Source organism: Thermobia domestica, chromosome 10 (assembly GCF_964235325.1).
Source record: "Thermobia domestica chromosome 10, izTheDome1.hap1.1, whole genome shotgun sequence".
In the NCBI taxonomy this organism is placed as follows: Eukaryota; Metazoa; Arthropoda; class Insecta; order Zygentoma; family Lepismatidae; genus Thermobia; species Thermobia domestica.
The window spans coordinates 109,072,061-109,094,239 of NC_137463.1; the positions used below are offsets into that span (position 1 = coordinate 109,072,061).

At 35.8% G+C, this 22,179-nt stretch overlaps 1 long non-coding RNA gene across 1 annotated transcript in view; it reads left to right on the top strand.

Moving 5' to 3' along the window:
- The first annotated feature begins 1,125 nt into the window (after nt 1-1,125).
- The window catches only part of LOC145662049 (uncharacterized), a 28,603-nt gene continuing 7,549 nt past the window's right edge, over nt 1,126-22,179 (top strand). The window contains exons 1-2 of the long non-coding RNA XR_014126964.1: nt 1,126-1,337; nt 5,663-5,810. This is a non-coding gene — a long non-coding RNA (uncharacterized LOC145662049). The remainder of the gene's footprint in view (nt 1,338-5,662; nt 5,811-22,179) is intronic.

The window sequence follows — 22,179 nt, forward strand, 5'->3', positions numbered from 1 at the left end:
ATATATATATATATATTTCAAAATTTCGATATTTCATGAGCCTAAAATTAATATTAGAAATTGTTATAAATATTAATTCTAGAAATTTCATGAATTATAGTTTGAGCTCTTGGGGTAGTTGACTACTGGAACCATTATTGAATGTTACATTTTTTGAAAGTTGTTGTTCCTATTTCTTGTTCAATTCGAAAATAATAATTATTTACATTAAATTCAGAAACTTGTTATTCAACCTAATTGATTATAGATATTTGAACACTCGTTACTATTTTTGATACTTGGAATTGAGAAGTTGAAATTAACTAACTTGATAGCGTCTATGCAGATTAATAGCGTAAATTATAAAGTGAATGCTTATACATTTTATATACTCTCTTTAATTTTTGTGCTGATTACTCTCTATTATAATATTGGGGGTGGCGTATTGTGACCCTGACCAGTGACGATGCGATATTACTATTTCAATTCAATATTTTTTGAACGCACGTTACACATGATTTTCCCTGAATTCTCTCCTGCCAAATAATTGCATTTGTTGAAAATTAAAATTTTGTCTATGATTGTAGTTATTTATTTGATATGTTTGAAATTGTGAATGGTAGGATAATCTAAGTAGGGAGTATCAGTGTGGAACTACGACTCACCATATTAGTTACATAGGTTTTGACTAGAAATATTACATAACAAAAGCGATTCATTTTGGCATAAGTTGTATCTTATAACTTATTATATTATCTAAATTGTAAGAATGCAGGTTAACCGAGATTATCCGATTAGGCAGCAATTGCATTTAAATTCTTTCCCAAATGGCGATGGAGGGATAGTGGAACCTTATAATCCCCTTGATTGGGATTTATCATTTCTTGAAAATAGAGGAAATGTTTCCATAAATGCTACCTTACATAGCACAAACCCATTTTTATCTTCAACTTCGTATCAAGAAATACGAAGAGAAAGGCATTCGTCCTTGACTGATAATGCCAATAGATTACGCGTCGTTGATAACCATTTGGTTGGTCAAGGTCAGTTACCTGTGCAAACAGGTGTTCAGAGCGAATACTCAAACCCGTTCTTCGATACTCAGGAAGAAAAAGAAAGCAAAGGTGCTATTGTTCCACCAGCTGGTTGTGCTGGATTAACTTTACGTACAAGTCTTTCAAAGGTGACTCAGTCAGCTGCAAATGTTAGCTTTTTAGAAGCAATAAAAAGTATTCCACAGTGTGATGGTTCACGTTATGAAGAATTATTTAAATTTTTGAAGGCAATATATTATATTAAATCCACTGAGTTATATCCCGACGAGGCCTTATATTTTTCTGCTCTATCTCGGACTTCGGGTAAGTTGCATTCGAAGTTGATAAGCGAGTTTTCAATTACAAACGATTGGTTAGTTGTTTGTGTTCATATACTTAATGACATGGTTTCGGTGCTGGGTAAACAAGAATTACGAAATAAGTTTATTGATCGGCTACAATATCCTAATGAAAGTGCTTCTGAATATATTAGGGAAATACGCCTTTGTTATGAGTTGCTGGAAGGTAAATGTGCAATGGATAATCTAGCTATTCTTCGGCAAGTTTATTATGGTTTAAATCCGCAACTTAGGTACGATCTATTTCGCGATAAAGAACCGGAAAGTTGGCATACATTATTGATTGCAGTAAATCAATATGAACTTTACAAAAACGATTTGTTGGTTTATAAAGGACTGACATCCGCTTCAAGTGTTAAAGAAAAGAAGCAGTTACAGTGCTATGTTTGTGGTGGTGCGCATTCTTATAAATACTGTAATGTAAGGCGGTCAGTTGGCGTGAAAACAAACATGGGCGTGAGTGATCGGCATCGCTCCACTACTCGTAATGTGCATTCCTCTTATCAATCCCGCCCTACTAATAGTGATCTGATGTGTGAAACTGGTTCTGTAAATAATGGTCGTGGGGAAGGCACTTCTACAAAAAACTGTTCAACCAGAATAAAAACTTCAAAAAAGGGGCAATTTATGTCAGAGCATAACACGGAAAAACAACGTAATATGATATGTATGGAGCCCACGAAAGTAAAATCCCGGTGTGATTCAAGTGTTGAGGAATTTATGAAACCTTCAAGTTCTGAAAATAATAAACAGTATCCAGATACCACTTTACGTCAAAAACATATCGTTGCTGTTTTTGTTCAGGCTTTTGTTATGGGACAAAAATATTACGGTGGTTTAGATAGCTGCAGTACTATTTCAATGGTAAATAAAGAGCTTTTTGAACGTTGGAACTCATGCATAACAAAACCTATAACTGTGAAAAGCGAAACTTTTACTGGTGTTGGTGTGGATAATAAAACTTTGACATTAAATACATATGTGGTATTACCTATAACTTTCCGTAGAAGGGTATATAGTTTGAAGTTTTTTCTTGTGCCTAATTTGAGTCCAGTTTTTATTGTGGGCATAAGGGAACTTAAGCAAATTCAGGCAAACTTGGATTTGGTTGCGAACAAACTGTGGTTGAAATTAGAAGGACAATTTGCGCCTTTAACTTATTCGCCGGTAGATTCAATGAGAGGTGGGGGGTCAGAAATTTCTCCTACTTATCCAAGGAAAGACAACGATGATGCTGGTGATTGTTTTGGTTTTTCCAGCCAATTTCCGAAGGGGTCCTTGTCCAGATGGTTTGTTGGAAAATCAACATCCAATGTGAGTGGCCCAATGAGTAGCAGAGTTGCCAACTGTACGGAAGGAAAAGTACCAAATTCTTTACTTCAGAGCGGTCTTGGGGAGAATAGCTGTACAAACCCTCTGATGGTTGATTCAGTATTATTGGAACAAGACAATACATTGCAAGGGTATGTAGATGAACTTGTTAAAAATTATTCTGACGTGTTTTGTAAGAAAATAGGGAAGGTGAAAGGTGTTGAATATCAAATACGTGTTGATAATGAAACACCAATTAGGAAAAAGGCGTATCCATTAAGTAAACAAGATCAGAAGCATATGGATATTATTCTAGATGAATTATTAAAAGAGGGCGTGATTGAAAAATCAGATAGTGAATGGTGCTTTCCAAGCTTTTTGGTTAATAATAAATCGGGGGACAAAAGATTGATAGTTAATTATCAGGATTTAAATTCCCGGTTGTATTTAAATCCTCAATACACTCCTAGGATGGAGGATATATTAGCTGAGATATCTAAAGGTAAAATAAGATCAAATCTTGATGTCCGGAGGGCGTATCTACAAATTCCTCTCACTGAAAATTCTAGCAAATACACTGCTTTCATGACTATAGGGGGCTGTTTCAGTGGCGTGTTTTGCCATTTGGTTTGGCAGCAGGTTCCCATATGTTATCAAAAATTATGACAGAAATATTGTATCCAATAAAACATTTAGGAATTGAGTGGTTCTTCGATGATATAATAATTTTTCAAGATACTATAGATGAACATAAGCGTGTATTAGAATTGGTATTGCAGAAGTTCAGAGAAGCAGGGATAACGTTATCTTTAAGTAAGTCAACTTTATTTCAGACAAAGGTATCGTACCTTGGATATGTTATTGATGGAAATGATTTGTATCTAGATCCCTCTAGGCTTGAAATTATTAAAAATTTGCCTCCCCCCAAAAATCGAAGAGGTTTGTTAGCTTTAACAGCGTTTTTGCAATATTATTCCAAATTTATTCCACATTTTCAGGAAATTCTGGAACCCATTAATCGATTAAGGTCAGCAAAAGTTGAGTTTATATGGGGTCCTGAGCAGCAAGTGGCACTTGATAAATTAAAAGATTTATTCGAGACTCATATTGTATTATGTTTACCTAATTTAAATGGTAAGTTTGTAATTAGTTCGGATGCATCAACAAAATCCTTAGGGGGATGTCTCGAGGAATATGATAGTGATGGGGTGTTACGGCCTATTGCTTATTTTAGTCAAAAACTTCGTCCTTATGATTTAAATAAGCCTATATATTTATTGGAATTAATGGCCTTGGTTGAATGTATGGAACGATTTAAAACATATTTACATAATAAATTCGAGGTACGAGTTGATCATCAAGGATTGGCATATGCCATACGAAATTTAAAGAAAGTAAAAAACTATGGAAGCTTATTATATCGGTTGTTAGGGTTTGATTTTGAAGTCAAACATGTACCTAGTGTGTTAAACACGCCTTCAGATTTTATTTCCAGGGTCCATGACACGCAGATGTTCGAGTCAGTTGATTTAGAACCTACTTGGAAAGATGAGGTAACAAATATGTGTAAAATTAACTTGTGGTTAATGCCATTTGCCTCTCAGGCTGTGTTTACACACCAAAGAAGGGATGAAGAGTTGATGAAAATAATTGAACAATTAGAAAATAATGTAAACATAAATGAATATAAATTGGTTAAAGGTATATTATGTAAAAAGACGAAAGCTATTAAACATCCCTATAAAATTTGTATTCCTAAGAGTTTGATAACATCTATAATTGATTATTATCATAATAATATATTACCGGGTGCTCATGCTGGGACGCAGAAAAGTATCTCTAAAATCTGTGCAAGATACACGTGGAATGGAATAATTAGGAACATTAGGGATTATATTTCAAGGTGCAAGGAATGCCAACTAAATAAAAGTACTAATAGACAGTCTATGGGACACCTTATTTCTCAATATGAGAAAATTCCGAACGCCCTATGGTATTTTGATGTATGTGGGCCATTATGTGAATCAAAATCTGGCAAGTACTGTCTCATTGTTGTAGATTCTTGTACTAAATTTATGTGGTTAGAGCCTTTTAGAACTTTAAGTGCTAAAACGGTACGAGATAAGCTGTATAAAATTATGTGCCGATTCGGATTTCCCCATTCGGTTTCCCATGATAATTCGAGTCTCTTTGTTTCATCTTTATTTAAAGATTTTCTGTATGGACAAGGAATTAGGGATATTTGTATATCTCCGTACCATGCTGCTTCGAACGCATCGGAGCGTTATTTGCGTGTCTTGAAGGATTGTCTGAAAATTTATTTCCGGAATAAACAAACTAAGTGGGATCAGGGTCTCCATGAAATTGAATTTTCTATAAACTCAGCGGAGCATACTGAATCAAAATGTTCACCAATGGAGCTAGTGTATAATTATAATGTATGCGATCCCCTAGATGTGAAATGGGAAATTGATAACTATGAAATCAGACAAAAGGACAAAAATTTATGGGTAACAGCTTTAGAAAATTTGGAAAAAGCGTGGCACCGTAAGAAGAAAGAATATGACAGGAAAAATCTCCTGTAACATATCAAGTTAATGATAAAGTTTTAATAAAGTCCCAATTTAAATCTAGTCTAGCTGATAAGGTGACTAAATCATTATGTCCTAGGTGGCTTGGCCCATTCCAGATTTTGAGATTACTAACAAGAAATACGTTACAAGTCAGATCAATTGAGAATCCTAATGATGTAAGAAAAGTACACGTTTCAATGACAAAAATTTATCGTGAACCTAGATTAACTGTCAATAATTAAGATCAAACCAACTGTAATTTCGTTTCTGTGGATCAACTGTTTCTAGTCAGAATCTTGAATTAAGTAAAAGGAATTTAAGATAGAATTACACTATTTAACAACTTGGTCAACATTTGTTTTAAATATTGTATGTATGTGATGTTAATATATTTTTTGTATTCCAGGCCTGGAATGAATGTCGTGTGACTGTTCTTACAATATGTACTTCGTGTATTCAATTTGGATTGTAACCTGTTTGCTGTACGCATGTTTTGTTGTCCTGGTAAATTATTCATTTTGATGTTGTTCTGAAACTACCCGAGCTGCTGTAATGTAAGTCATTGTTTTCAATTTTATTAAAAAATTCTGTTATTACTTCAGGAAATTAATAATTATAAAAATATCGAATGACTTCTATTAATGGAAATTATTTATAATTGGAAATATTATTTATGTAAATCACTATTTCGGTCATTATTGGAATTGTTATTATAAATTATTTTTGACTATTTACTCATGACCTTATATTACTAATACAGGGATATGATAGGTTGGGCGAGTCTGATGGATGCTTGTTAATTAAATGAGATTTTGGGGGAATTTTTTTTTTGTTTTTAGTTTTTACTTTTATTTGGTGGTGCATGAGAGAATGAGTCTGGTATTAGTAGTTGGTGGTGGAGTAGGTGTTGATATTCTAACCGAATTGACACAAGACTGCTATAATCAAAATAATTTATAAAATAAAAGTACAACTTTTATTTTATGGGGGCCTCTCGATGTTGTTGTATGTTAAAAAAAAAGTCAAACAAATGTTATAAATGTTCAAGTGTTGGTAACACTGATAAATTAGTAACTATGCCATCTAGTGACAGTTTTGAACGTGAAATTCTGTAGATACGGTTTACGTCAGAATTCAGGGAAAATTGAAACTGGTCGGACCTTTTGACCAAGTGTTGTTAAAGTTATAATAATGGTGTATAATATTAATCCGTTATTAACAACTAATTATTGTGATTTCCGGAATATAACTTTGAGTTAAACATCTAAAATTGGGTGAGTTTGTTCCATGATTTTGCTAATTTGAGTTAATTATATCTTTAGAATCTGTTATAGACCGTCATTCTATTAATTTGACAACTGTAACCTGAAGGTTAAATTGCTTAACAACTTGTAAATTCAGTTTTTGTCTTAAAATTTAAATATATATATATATATATATATATATATATATATATATATATTTCAAAATTTCGATATTTCATGAGCCTAAAATTAATATTAGAAATTGTTATAAATATTAATTCTAGAAATTTCATGAATTATAGTTTGAGCTCTTGGGGTAGTTGACTACTGGAACCATTATTGAATGTTACATTTTTTGAAAGTTGTTGTTCCTATTTCTTGTTCAATTCGAAAATAATAATTATTTACATTAAATTCAGAAACTTGTTATTCAACCTAATTGATTATAGATATTTGAACACTCGTTACTATTTTTGATACTTGGAATTGAGAAGTTGAAATTAACTAACTTGATAGCGTCTATGCAGATTAATAGCGTAAATTATAAAGTGAATGCTTATACATTTTATATACTCTCTTTAATTTTTGTGCTGATTACTCTCTATTATAATATTGGGGGTGGCGTATTGTGACCCTGACCAGTGACGATGCGATATTACTATTTCAATTCAATATTTTTTGAACGCACGTTACAATATCCTAAAAATTAGTTTATTATATGCCTTACTGTTGAGCGATATTCAGTTATTTTTATTACAGTTATTTTTCCTTAAAACATACAGTAGAATACTTTGTACATGAAAGTTTAGTGGAAAGCTTTTGCTTTAAATGTGGGTAGTTGCAGAGGTGTGTCTTGAATGTAAGGAACTCCCTCTCCGAAATCTGTACGTTTAAGTAATTTTTCCCAAATTTTAGGGCAACTTTAAAACTTTTAATATTATTATTATTATTATTATTATTATTATTATTATTATTATTATTATTGCTGAAATGTTGTTAATTTAATGGTTCACCCTCTTCCACCCAGATCCCGACTAGTGGGCATTGTGCTGAACAAACACCCTGTGTGAAGGTTTTCTTCGGGTTCCGCTTCCTCCCACTTTCTTTATTCCAATATTTCTTTCATTCTCATCATCGACGTCTTCTGTAGCTTAGCCGGCATAACCATTACCTAAAAGCAAATTTTTTCGGCTCTTGTGAGGTCTGTATTCCTACTTTCTACATGGAATTTACCTCGAAGCTTTCCGTTATAACATTTAGCTAGTTGTAGGGACGTATGCAGAGGGTATGTTCTGGTGGTCTTGACATTCTCTCCAATTCCGGGTATTTTGTAACTTCTGCCTAACGCTACGGGAGATTTTAATATTTTAATACGTGTCCTCATACAGAATTTGTCTTCTATATTATTATTACTATTATTATTATTATTAGTGTGAGAAAAATAGACGCAAAATTTGTAATATAAGCTTCTGTACGTTGGTTTACTGACCCTGAATTGGGAGTTAAAGATTTCATCCGTTTTCCCACATAAAGTATCAATAATTCAACAAGGAAATAATTAGACCATGATAATTTAGTTGAAATTCTTCGTAATTTTACCCATGACAAACACTTTACCATTTTGTATCGTAAAGGTCAGATCCATCATTATTGTAAGAGCGATGCTTGAGCGATTGACGATAGAAATTCAAATTCCGATTAGTTAGAATTTCACAACCTGATTGTATTACAAGTGTAAACTCTTTAGTTGGTAAAGAGGGCGTGGATGATGTCAGAGTTGATAACGATGTGTTTTGGTGAGTCAGTGGTTAATGGTGGGTCGGGGTGGGCAATAGTGGGAGGTGGGCCATAGTGTGTCACGGTGAGTGGTGGGTCATGGTGGGTCATTGGTCAAACTGGGTCACAGTGGGTGGTCGGTCGAGGGTCACGGTGGGTGCTGGGTCAAGGTTTTATTGATCCACGCCATCTCTGGGTTAACTGGTTTGGGTTTGGTTTAAACTTGAAACAGAATGTGTCCGTTTATTTCAGAAAACGAACGTAATTTGGTTCAGTTTTGTTTGAAAATAGACACTATATTGCCACTTTTCAGAATATCCGTATATATTTTGGAAAAGTTCCAAACGAAATGTAACGGTTTCGTTTTACGTTAAGGTATTATGAGTCTGCTCTTGTCTTTTGAATGGAATTACGATTCCCCATGTTTTTTTCTACATATTTTTTTTTTTGTGAAAAAACTTCAATGTGCAATAGAAAATACAACTGTTTTTCGATTCGGATTGGTTTGGGTTAACAGCTTAAAAATGAAATCTTTACGTTTAATGTCCAACGATTATGCCTGTTAAGTTGAGGAAGACTGTGATTGAAGCAACTGAATTATGATGGACGAAATGGTGGAATGAGAAAATGGGAGTGTCCCGAGAAAACACACGAACAAGATGTTGTCCGTCTCAAGCTTACTTCCCTTGGGAACGAACCAGCTACAGCACCTATCAGATAGTTCAGTAGGCGGGGTCTCAGTTTCGATTCCCAGTGGGAGAGCCTTTGAAATATTAAATGCCCTCGCTGTATCTGTGTTCGTGTCCCTGTCGTTCAAGGTTACTAGAAATACCTGTAAAACGAGAATAACTGAATATAATAGAGATAAGTTACGGAGATACTTTCGGTCTCTTTTTAAAATTCAAACTTCAATTCTCTGAACTATAGTATTTTATCCTGTCCAAAATCATTGTTTCATCGTTAACAAAATATTGGAATTGTAAACGTTTGCAATTTGCTACATAGACGGGTGTTTCTTGACTCTTACTTCAAAGAGTGATCTTAGGGTAGTGCCTTGAGCATTCGTTTCGTGAGTTAGGGGTCCACGGTTTATGTCCCTCCGAGGATATTAAGAAAATTTTTATAATTTAGAATGTAGATATTTCTTAAGTATAATAACACGAAAAATAATAAATTTCTTTAGTTCTTACAAGTTAGAGTTGAAAAGACTTCCTCCACAGGGAAAAAACTAAAAACATGACGTCACAGTCTACAATCTCGATTCCTACTTTCAGAAGACTTTGCGTGTTTCGCAAACAATTCATGAATACAAACGAGTCATCCTTCAGGCCTAATATGAGTCATAAATTTGTCTGAAACGTGATTGTGGTATTCTTATTAAGTTCTTCCACTCTAACTAGAAATAATAATAATATTTTCGTTCGCCATTTTCAACACGTTCCGTATATTCGCTCAACAAAAATTGGTAAATAGGAACTATTCTTTTATATATGTTTCTATATTTTGTTAAAATATCAATATAACGCGTACATAATCCAATATTCTTTACCCAAAGAAAGGGTTTTACTATGTATTGTGATGAAGACAAATCCTACTTAGTTTTTGTTAAGGCAACCGAAGGTTCGATTTTCATATTGTCCAGTAGCTAACACGTTCTTCCCCCCTCATTTCTTTCCAAAGTATCTCTTATAAGGCAATTCATACTTATAGAGAATTCAAAACATTTCTTTTTACTTTTCTTAACTTGAGTATGCTATTTGCATTGGAATAGGACGTAATATTTAGGTCTCAAATATTCAATAATAATAATAATAATAATAATAATAATAATAATAATAATAATAATAATAATAATAATAATAATAATAATAATAATAATAGTATAGGAGACAATTCTGTTTGAGGATACACTATATTAAAATATGTAAAATCACCCGTAGCGTTAGGCAGAAGTTACAAAATACCCGTAATTGGAGAGAAGTGCCAGGACCATCCGGACATACCCTCTGCATACGTCCCTACAACTAGCTAAATGTTATAACGGAAAGCTTCGAGGTAAATTCCATGTAGAAAGTAGGAATACAGACCTCACAAGAGCCGAAAAAAATGTGTTTTTAAGTAATGGTTATGCCGGCTAAGCTACAGAAGACGTCGATGATGGGAATGAAAGAAATATTGGAATAAAGAAAGTGGGAGGAAGCGGATCCCGCAGAAAACCTTCACACAGGGTGTTTGTTCAGCACAATGCCCACTAGGCAGGATCTGAGTGGAAGAGGGTGAACCATTAAATTAACAACACTTCAGTAATAATAATAATAATAATAATAATATTTTTAAAGTTGCCCTAAAATTTGGGAAAACTTACTTAACCGTATGGATTTCGGAGAGGGAGTTCCGTACCTTCAAGACACACCTCTGCAACTACCCACATTTAAAACAAAAGCTTTCCACTAAAGTAAATAGTATACAAAATAGGATAGTATATAGGATACAAAAGAATTTAGTAAACTTCTTAAATGTCTTGAATAACCCCATAAGATTTATCTTTCAAGAAAATTGGGGGCATAAACTTATCCTTTTTCGAATGTCATGGGTTCATGGATAATATTTCATTTGAAACGTTCCATCATTCTAAAGAAAATGACGTACTAACCACAAAATTTAGATAGTTATATCTTGAAATCCACCATTTTGAATTAAAGTGTAGTTTGAAAAATGAAAACCATAGCATGTGACACCTCATTTTAATAACGAATTTTCCCAAAAAGCCAATGGTATGGTTATTTTTGTTCTATAGTTAACCAGTATGAATTTAGGACTGCTTCTAATGTGCACCAAACGTCCATTATTCAATCTTTCAAATTGGCAACACTCCTAATTTTCATCGCATGTTTTAAGATTCCAACTGGCATTTTGCAATTGTTGTCATGGCTCATGTTTTCTAAATTTATTACATCTTTTAATAGTTGCGAATGGTCAGTTCGTGACTAGTGTTTGGATAAGCATCCTGCAATCTTTCTGAATTTTGAAGACTTGCAATGTAATTATTTATTTTAAACCAGAATGCTTGAGGAACCTATGGACCTATGTGACGTCAAGAAATACAAATGAAATTATAACAAATTGGTGTTATACGAACACAAAATTATCAGGAAATGAACCCTACATGTTGCGCAAACGACAAACAATAAAATCTTTCTCATAAATACAACTTTAAAGGAACAGCAGCAATGATAGAAAACATCATAGTGGCATAATATGACTGTTTCCAACACGCTGTTTGTACCATAAACATAATATGAAAACAGGTAACTTGTTTATAAAGAGGTGTAACTTAACCGAGTTCCCGATCAAAACAGATTATAAATCTTAAGAACATGAACCATAGACAACAATCGCTTGAAAAGGAATTACTTTTTTGTCTGACTAACTAAAAAAAAATTGCCATAGAAAATAAATAAATAAGTAAATAAATATACAATAAAGAAATAAATATAAAACAAAAAAGACCATTGATTTACACAACAATTATATTTCGTTTTCCTTTTTGAAGTGAATTTTCAATTGATTTCTCGTTTCATCTACTATCCATTACAAGCTACGTGTTCCTTATTAACTGAATGCAAAGTTGGAGTCAGTGTTGGGCAAAACCAATTGAATCAATTGCAATTGAATCGTTGAGATTAAGAAGGGAAAGATTCCACTTTTTTGTCAAAATGAGTTGAAATAGCCATTTTGTTCCTTTATTTAAGACGCATATTTTAGCATGGAAAATGGAAAGATTCCTTTCATCATTATGGCGTAGGAGCACGTGAAAAATTTGACTGAGGTTAAGAAAGGAAACATTCCAGGAATCTTTCCCTTCTTATTCTCAGCCATGGAGCTAAATAAGAACATACTGGAGTGCCTAGGTATGTAAAGTTCCTATTGTTTTGCTATGGAACGGAATTTGTTCAAATTGAGGCCAGTTTTCGGTTATTTCCTAGGAAAGGTCCGTGTTGTCACTGTTAGAGGCTTCACATATGAAGTTCCTCTATTCATATTATATCTAACTCCAGTAGTACGAGTGTTGTAATTGCTTTTTATAGAAAATATGATCGGTTAATATTGCCGAGTTAAGGTCCGTTGCACGGACATGTGGTAGCCTCAATTTACCCTACTCGGTAGGCACTCCAGTATGTTCTTATTTAGCTCCATGTTCTCAGCAGCGCTTATTTCTTCTTCCCTCCAATAGAGCGCTCAGTGATTTGAGAATAGAACACACGTGCTTTTCATGCTTGATTTTGAGATTGCGATTGTTTTTTATTTATTTATTTATTTGTGATTGTTCTGTGTCATCATTCAATAAGTGTTTCAAACAATGTCTGAAGCTTCGAAGTGTGAAGGAAGATCCGTTAAAAAGAGAAGAGGATATGGAAATATCACATCAATGATGACGACATCAAGACGAAATGGGGAGCAGTTTGTGACTACAAGTGACAGGTTAGTTGTAAAAAGAAGACCGGACCCGACTGTGAATGCAAGAAAATGTGTACAGTTCTTTTAATAATGACCAAAAAGAAAAGATAATTCTATGTGTTTATAGTGCTAGACCCCAAGAATGAATAGGATACTTATCTGATAGGTCTGATAGAACGACATGATGTTGAACGGCATCGGCCTAAAGGTCCTGATTCTAAGAAATTTCCTTCATCGTTTAAATATTTTGCTATGAAAGATTCTAACCGTGTAGAAGTTAGCCGGAAAGCTTTAATGAGCTTGCATGCTGTTTCCAATAAAGTGGTTTATCGGCTAACACAAATTTTAGCAAAAAGCGAGCAACCTACCGACATGAGAGGAAAACACGATAACCAAAAGAAATTTCCCAATGATGTTTTAATAGTGCTGAAGGAACACATCGAGTCTTACCCCCAAAAAACCTCCCACTATTCTTCAAATCCTGATACATATTTAGAGGCTGGGCTGACATGCACAAAGATGCATAAAATGCTTCTGGAAAAGCATCCAGAACTAAAAGACATAATAAAATATGAGCAGTTTTTAACTTATTACAAGAGAAATTATGGGTACCGATTCGGTAGGCCGCAAGTTTACGTGTATTCAACGTGTGAAGACCTAAATACAAAAATATCATCATCGACATAAAATGACAACGCTAAACGGGTCGCTGTAGCTGAATTGATGGTTCATAAAAGAAGAGCAAGTAAGTTTTACAAGAAAATGCAAGAAGTAACTGAACTATGCTCTAATAGAAATGACGTACACGGAATCTGCTTTGATTTTATGCAAAATCTTCCTTTGCCGTGCATACCTGTTCAGGAAATGTTCTATTTAAGGAAGTTATGGCATTACGCGTTTTGTGTTCATAGTTAAGGAAATGAAGAAGCTACTATGTACACCTATCACCTATTGTTGGTTTAACAATAAGTAAAGAACAGTTTTAAGCTCATAAACACGTTTTTCTTTACTTTTTTCGACCTCCAAGTCTGTTGAGATTAAAAAGGAAAAGATTCCACCGTTTTTAAACTCATATAATAATCGTAGTAAGAATGTAATGGTAAAACACTTTTGTGTATATGTTACTTAAGGTTATAAGGAGCAACTTTCCAATAGTACGTTTCTTCCTGTGACTATTTGTTTGGTTACTATGAAGTATTTTTCAGTTTCCCTAAAGTTTGGTTATGTGGAATCTTTCCCTTCTTAATCTCACCCGTTCAATTGATCAATCAATTGAAAATAATTGCTCTGAAAATTAATTGCAATTGATTTCAATTTGTAATTGACAAATAATTTCAATTGCAATTGAATCGAATCATAAAATTTGCAATTAAATTTTCAATTGTTAATTGTTAATTGGTCACCAGGCAATTGAAACTTTTAATTGTTAATTGTCAATCGCAAACGGTGAAATTGAAACATTTAATTGTTAATTGCAATTGACAATTGGAACCTGTAATTGTTAATTGTAATTGTTAATTGCAATTGAAATCAGCAATTAAAACTGAAGATTAGAAGATGTATGTATATTGTGTTGTCCACTTGTTACTGTTTTACATATGGGAAGAATGCCGTGAAACTAAGTATGTTTTTTAAATATATTATGTTTATGGTTCTATCCCTCTCGAAAGAAGTTATATGCCCGTCATGCATACAATAGGGATGAGCACGAGCGAGTTCGAGCGAGTTTTCTTTAAAACTCGACTCGACTCGAAGCAGACATCTTTGAGCTCGACTCGAGAACTCGGCTCGAAAACTTTCCCCCAAGTAGACTCGAATTCGGATCGAGTTTCGAATCGAGTCGATCCAAAACGAACCAATTGGAGCTAAATCCTCTGTATAGTTCCAAGTTCTAGTCTCTTCAAGTATTCTACATAGACAATATAATTATCAATGATACTACTACTACTACTACAGCTAATTATTACACCGTGTATAAACATGGAATATAAGCGGTTTGTATCTGAATACTAAAAATTAGTTGACTGTCGATCTCGGTCGTCAAGAAATCTTCAAGAGACAAGGATATCGGTCACGAGGTTCTAGGTTTGAGTTCCGGAGGTGCAAGTATTCGGGCTCGAGCCAAAAATTGTTAAAAGTTGTAGAACTCCAGCCAAACATGTTCTAAACTGCTCAACCTGGGTTTAGGGTTGTCAATGACTCAAGCGGCTCTCTCACAGCTCATTCACTTATCGAGCCGTGCCAACAGCTCACCCAACCGAGCCAGCTCGAGTAGATGGCTCACACAAGCCGAACCGAACCGAGCTGATTGCTTAGCCCGACCGAGCCGGTTCGAGCCATTGGCTCAGTTGAGCTGACTTGAAACCACTCTATGGGCTCGTTTCAGCGGAGCTGGTTCGAGCCATTGGCTCCAATCGAGCTTAGTCGATGACCCGTCCCTATCGAGCCGGCTCAAGCCATCGGCTCAATTGAGCCCAGTCGATAGGTCAACCCAACCAAGCCAGCTCAAGCTGTTCGCTCAGTGGAACCGAGCCAAGCCGGTTGCCATCACTATCCCGGTTCGGCTTCTGCTTTGGCTAAAAAATTGGACCGTGCAATTCTCAGTCTTGATGGTAAGAACTACAGTATATACTTATATTGGTGCTCACGGCACCATTAACTTGTTCCGCTACCAACGAATTTCGAGGTACTTTGTTTTGCATCTTTTGTGCGTGTTTTTTTGTCACTTTGTGCGCCTATTCCCACATTTTGTGCGTCACCGGAAGTCGGTCAAAATGGGCCTACAAATATGGCGGAAAAAGCTATTGCTGTTCAGCCACCAATGAATTTCGAGGTCGTTTCCTTCACATCGTTTTGTGCTGTTTGGCGCGTCTACTTCCACGTTTTGTGCGACATGGGAAGTGGGTTAAAATGAGTCCCCAAGGTGGGACGAAAATGACCCACGGTTCCGCCACCAACGAATTTCGAGGTCGCTTCTTTCGCATCGTTTAGTACCAGTTCCTTGCCGTTTTGAGCGCGTATTTTCACGTTTTTTACGTCACTGGAAATGGGTCAAAATGGGCTTCCAAGATGGGACAAAAATAGTCAAGAGTTCCGCCACTATCGAATTTCGAGGTCGTTAATTTCACATCGCGTACCCTTTTGTTGGCCTATTTCGAAGTTTTTTTTTTGCGTCACTGGAAGAGGGTCAAAATGGGCCCCGAAGGTGGAACGAAAATGACCCACTCCTCCGCCACTGCCGAATTCCGAGGTCCTTCCTTTCGCATCGACTAGTGAATGTTTCGTGCCGTTTCGTGCCCCTATTTCCACGTTTTGTGCGTCACCAGAAGTGTGTCAAAATTGGCTTCAAAAGTGTGACGAAAATGACCCACTGTTCCGGCACTATCGAATTTCGAGGTTGTTTCTTTCGTATCGTTTAGAGCCTATTTTTTAGTTTTCTGCGCCTACTTCCTCGTCTTGTGCATCCCCGAGTTAAGTTAAATGGGCCTTTAAAGTGGGAGTTAAATGAATCACTGTTCCTTCACTATCGAATTTCGAGGTCGTTTCTTTCGCATCGTTTAGTGCCTGTTTTGTACGTTTTGTGCGTCACCGGAAGTGAGTCAAAATGGACCTACGAATATAACGAAACAAGTTAATGCTGTTCCGCCACCAACGAATTTGGAGGACGTTTCCTTCACATCGTTTAGTGTATATTTTGTACCGTTCTGTTCGGCTACTTCCATGTTTTGGGCATTACCAGAAATGCGTCAAAATGGCCCATCAAGGTGTGAGGAAAAAGAGCCTTGTTCCCCCACTGTCGAATTTGGAGATGGTTTCTTTCGCATCGTATAGTGCCTGTTTTGTACCGTTTTGTGCGCCTATTTCCACTTTAGTGCGACAGCGAAAATGGGTCAAAGTGGTCTGCAAGTATAGCGGAATAACGTAATGCTGTTCCGTCACCATCGAATGTCGAAGTCGTTTTCTTCACATTTTATGTGAGTGATTTTTGTGACTTTGTGCATCAGTGGAAACGGGTCAAAATGGGCCTTGAAAGTGGAATGAATATGTCTTTTTCTGACATATTTGTAGGTCCTCTTTGACCCACTTTGTGTGGCGCTCAAAACGTGAAAATATGCGCATAAACCGTACAAAACATGCACTAAACAATGCAAAAGAAGCGACCTCAAAATTCGATACTGGTGGAGCAGTGGGTCATTTTTCTTCCCACATTGAATGCCCATTTTGACCCACTACCATTGATTCACAAAACGTAGGAATAGGCTTAAAAACAGTAGAAAACACGCACGACACGATGTGAAGGAAACGACCTCAAAATCGTTCCTGACGGATCAGCATTAACTTGTTCCGCCATATTTGTAAGATAACATTGACCCATTTCCGGTGACGCACAAAACGTGGAAATAGGCGCACAAAACTACACAAAAATGACACTAAACATTGCGGAAGAAACGACCTCGAAATTCGCTAGTGGCGCAACAGTGGGTCATTTTCGTCCCACCTTGGAGGCCCATTTTGACCCTCTTCCAGTGACTCACACAACGTCGAAATAGGCGCACAAAACGGCACAAAACAAGCGTGAAAGGATGTGAAATTAACGACTTCGAAATTCGAAGGTGGCGGAACTCTTGGTCATTTTCGTCCCATATTGAAAGCCCATTTAGACCCAATTCCGGTGACGTACAAAACGTGGAAATAGGCGCACAAGACCGCGCTAAACAGGTACTAGGCGTTTTGAAGAAAACGACCTTGAAATTCGTTGGTGGCAGAAGAGCATTAACTTGTTCCGAAAAATTTGTAGGCCCATTTTGACTCATCTAGGGTGATGCACAAAACGTGGGAATAGGCGCACAAAACGGCAGAAACCACGCACTAAACGATGCAAAAGAATGGACCTCGAAATTCGTTGGTGGCGGAACAGTGGGTTATTATTGTTCCACCATGGTGGCCCATTCTGATCCACTTCCGATGACACACAAAACGTGGAAATACGACCACAAAACAGCACAAAACACGCACAAAACGATGTGAATGAAACGACCTCGAAATTCGTTGGTGGTGGAACAGCATTAACTTATTTCGTTACATTCTAGTCCCATTTTGACCCACTTCCGGTGACGCACAAAACGTACAAAACAGACACTAAACGATGCTAAAGAAACGACCTCGAAATTCGATAGTGGCGGAACAATGAGTCATTTAACTCCCACTTTGAAGGCCCGGTTAACTCACTTCCGGTGACGCATAAGACGAGGAAATAGGCGCAGAAAACATTAAAAGATAGGCACTAAACGATGCGAAAAAAACAACCTAGAAATTCGATAGTGGCGGAACAGTGGATCATTTTCGTCACACTTTGGAGGCCCGTTTTGACACACTTAAGGTAACGTACAAAACGTCAAAATAGGGGCACAAAACGACACAAAACAGACACTAGTCGATGCGAAAGGAACGACCTCGAAATTCGGTAGTGGCGGAGCAGTGGGTCATTTTCGTCCCACCTTCGAGGCCCATTTTGGCCCACTTCCAGTGACGCACAAAACGAAAATACGCGCTCAAAACGGCAAGAAACTGACACTAAACGATTCGAAAGAAGTGAAATCAAAATTCGTTGGAGGCGGAACAGTGGATCATTTTCGTCCTACCTTGGGACCCATTTTAACCCACTTTCCATGACGCACAAAACGTGGAAGTAGACGTACGAAACGTCACAAAACGATGTAAAGGAAACGACCTCGAAATTCGTTGGTGGCTGAACAAGTTAATGACGCTGGTGTTCACAGCATCTGACGCTCTTTCGCTATGAAAATCTATAGTCGTTTCGCTATCGAGACGAGACGAGATGCACTAAAAGTATCCCTCGAGATACGCGAAAAGTACGAGACAAAATGCTGTTGTGAGCACCATTAAAAGTATTCCACATTACTGCTTACATTTCTCATGGCTTTTGCTTTCCAGTATAATCAGATCATGATTTCAAAACGAGTTACAACGAGCTGAACGAGAAAGCTATTTGTCAAACTCAACTCGACACGAAACTCGGTATCAATTTATGGAGGTAAAAATAAACAGAACGTGTCCTTGCATTTTTAAAAAAATCTGTTTTATGGAAAGGGGACTTTCTACGTATGGGAGATTGGTATTGGTTTGATTGGTAAAAAATAATCGAAAACGATCGATATTAGTTGAGAAAACGATCGATATTAGTGCTTCGTATTATATATCCACTGCTTTCTATTATAATAATTGCTGAAGCGTGTGTTTAGCGTTCAGAGCTCAAGCAAATCAAGTTGTGAGAAAAAGAGACATAAAATTTGTACTGTAAGGTTAATTATATGGAAATTTTAAGTTCGTACGGTACGCTTAATTATATGGAAAATTTTATATTTTTTTCCTTTACGTTGGTCTACTTTAACTAGATTTGAGACTTTCAAATTTTATTCTTTTTTCCACTGAAAAGTATCTATAATTCAACAAGGAAATAATTATCAATGATAATTATAAGAATTATCTATATAATTGAATTCATTCTAATTTGGTCCATGACAAACACGTTACCATTTCGTACTAGCTGTTATGCCCGTTCTTCGCACGGATCAGATAAAATATCAATGTAAACAAACTGAACAACGAGAGAACAATTAAGAAACATTTCTAAAATTAGAAATATTTTGTGTGAATATATATCCAACAACGTACATGTGTTTTCATTGGAAAGGCCGATGGGGATTAAATTGGAACGAAAACACTATCGGGTGTGTCACTATATATATCTGAGCAACCCCGATAAATATGGATTCGACACAAATATTGGTCATTTTCTACTACTTTTACATGTCCCGGTAAACACCCCTGAGACCCCCTTGGCTCGGATTGTGAGAAAAAATCTCCTCTGGCCCCCAGCCGATACCGCGAAAACTATGAATGTGACATTTTTTTTTAAATAAGCCTCAACTTCCCCCTGCCTTGGCCGATTTCTTACGGTCTTATTATAGGGCAGTCGCAACTTGTCTCTGTCTTTTTCTCTCTCTCATATACTCTTTTATTTCATTTTTTCTCTCTCTGCTATTCGGCTTTCATCCTCAGCAGATTTGAGGTGAGACTCCGTTTTATGGCATGGTGCCTAATTATATAAGCCATGCCTTATTTTCTTCTTTTTTTCTTACAATATACTATTATTATTATTATTATTTACAAAAGTACATATACAGGCAATTACAGACATAAAACCTGAAAAGAGAGAGAGCTGAAAACAGACTAAAAATAAAAATGATTAATATAATATATAAAAGTGATATTAAAAATGATAGTCATAATAGTTAAAACAAAAAATTCCTTCTCGTTTATTAGGAAATCGCTACTCCAGATTTCCCCCAAAATTTTTCATATTAAGTTATATTTGTTGTTTGTTTACTTTTAATCTAGACTTGAATTTTGCCTCTTGACAGAACACAAACACTACACATTCTGCACTACAACACTACACTAACACTAAATAGATAAAAATTTTTAGCTCTTGCCTTCCTCAGAGCTGATTTTTTATTTGATATCAAATTTCTTTAATTTTATTTTTAGTGTATCACACAAAATTTTTCTTCTTCTTCTTTCTTCTCGTCTCTCTTTCCAGAGGTTTTCTGAAACATGCCTAGCAGGAGCACTAAAATTTTCTAGTTTTGTTCTTCTTCTACTATCGTTTTTATGCTATCTTGTTTCAGTTCATTACTTATTTCTTTTATTGTATCGTTTGTTATATATCTGTCGCAAGACCAGAAAACATGCTCCGGAGTGTGAAGATTGCCACAAAAGCATTTATCGTCGTTTCGTAAGTTTAGTCTTTTAAAATGTGTTTTAAATGGTCCATGTCCTGATATATATTCTATCACACCTTTCCTGGAATTTTTCCATTCTTCTTCCCATTTTGTTCGGATGATTCTTTCGATTGAAAGTAATTGCTGTATACACAGGTGTAAATCGATTGCAATTGAATTATGCCTAATTGCCAGTGAATTTCAATTGCAATTGAATGACTGAATTCAATTGCAATTACTTTCCACTGGAATTATTTTCAATCGTTTGATTAATTGCAATTGATTCTCCATTATTAATGGCCAACTGAAATTAACAATTAACCATTACTTACTTCAATTGTTAATTGCAATTAACAATTAAATTTACAGATTAATTGTTAATTGTTAATTCAATTGAAATTTACCCAACACTGGTTGAAGTTGTTTCGTTGTGCGATGATTCATGTCAGTAAACAAGTTCTTCAAGGGCAGGTATAGGAAATAAATAATTACATGGCATAGGAAATAAATAATTACATGGCAAGTCTTCAAAATTCAGAAAGATTGCTGGATGCTTATCCCAACACTATTCATAAACTGGAAAATCACAACTCTCAAAAAAATAAAAAAAAGTAATAAAAGAAAGCATGAGCCATGGCAACAATTACAAAGTGCCAGTTGGAATCTTAACACATGCGGTGGAAAGTAGCAGTGTTGCCAATTTGAAAGATCGAATAATGGGCTTTTGGTACACATTAGAAGCAGTCCTAAATTCATACTGGTTAACTATAGAACAAAAATAACCATACCATTGGCTTTTTGGGAAAATTTGCTATTAAAATGATGTGTCATGTGTTATGGTTTTCATTTTCAAACTTCACTTTAATTCGAAATGGCGGATTTCAAGATGGCTGCCGTCAAGGGTACCCTTACGCATCACTTCCTTCTAGGCATAATATGTATTACCGAAGCTTTTCTCCACTTATTATCATTAATACGAGGGTTAGAAGCGGAGGTAAGGGACTGACGCACGTAGTAGGTACCTAGGTATAAAGATTTAATATGTCTGTAACTTTTCCCCAAATGGGCGTATCTTAAAACAAACTTCACCATTGTCTTCCTGACTAAATTCTAGCCCGAAATTATGAATCATATTACCCGATTCCCATTTAAAAAACTTGACCTTAATTCAAAATGGCGGGTTTCAGGATGACTACCGTCAAGATCATACCTACCATACTACTTTCCCCTAGGCCTTATAAGTATCTACATGGTTGTCCTTTCATTAACACTCCGTTACAAAGGATAGTAAGGGACTTCTGCAGTAATGTCTAATAACCACATCACAATTCTTAAAAAATATTTAAAAAAATATAAAACATGCACCATGGCAAAAGTTTTTGTCATCACAAATAATGAGTTGATTTTAGTTTAGCGTCCCGTTCAGCAGCGAGGCTATATGAGACGTGGACCTACTGATTAACGTGGAATCCGAACCACATGAGCTTCCGCCGGAAATCGAACCCGGGTCTCCCACGCCAAAGGCGCGTACGCTAACCGCTTAGCCATGAGGGAGCTCATCACAAATAATGAATACATGTCCTCTATCAGAAAAAAAATCATTGAAATCGGAGCCGGACAATTGCGTAAGTAAACCTGCA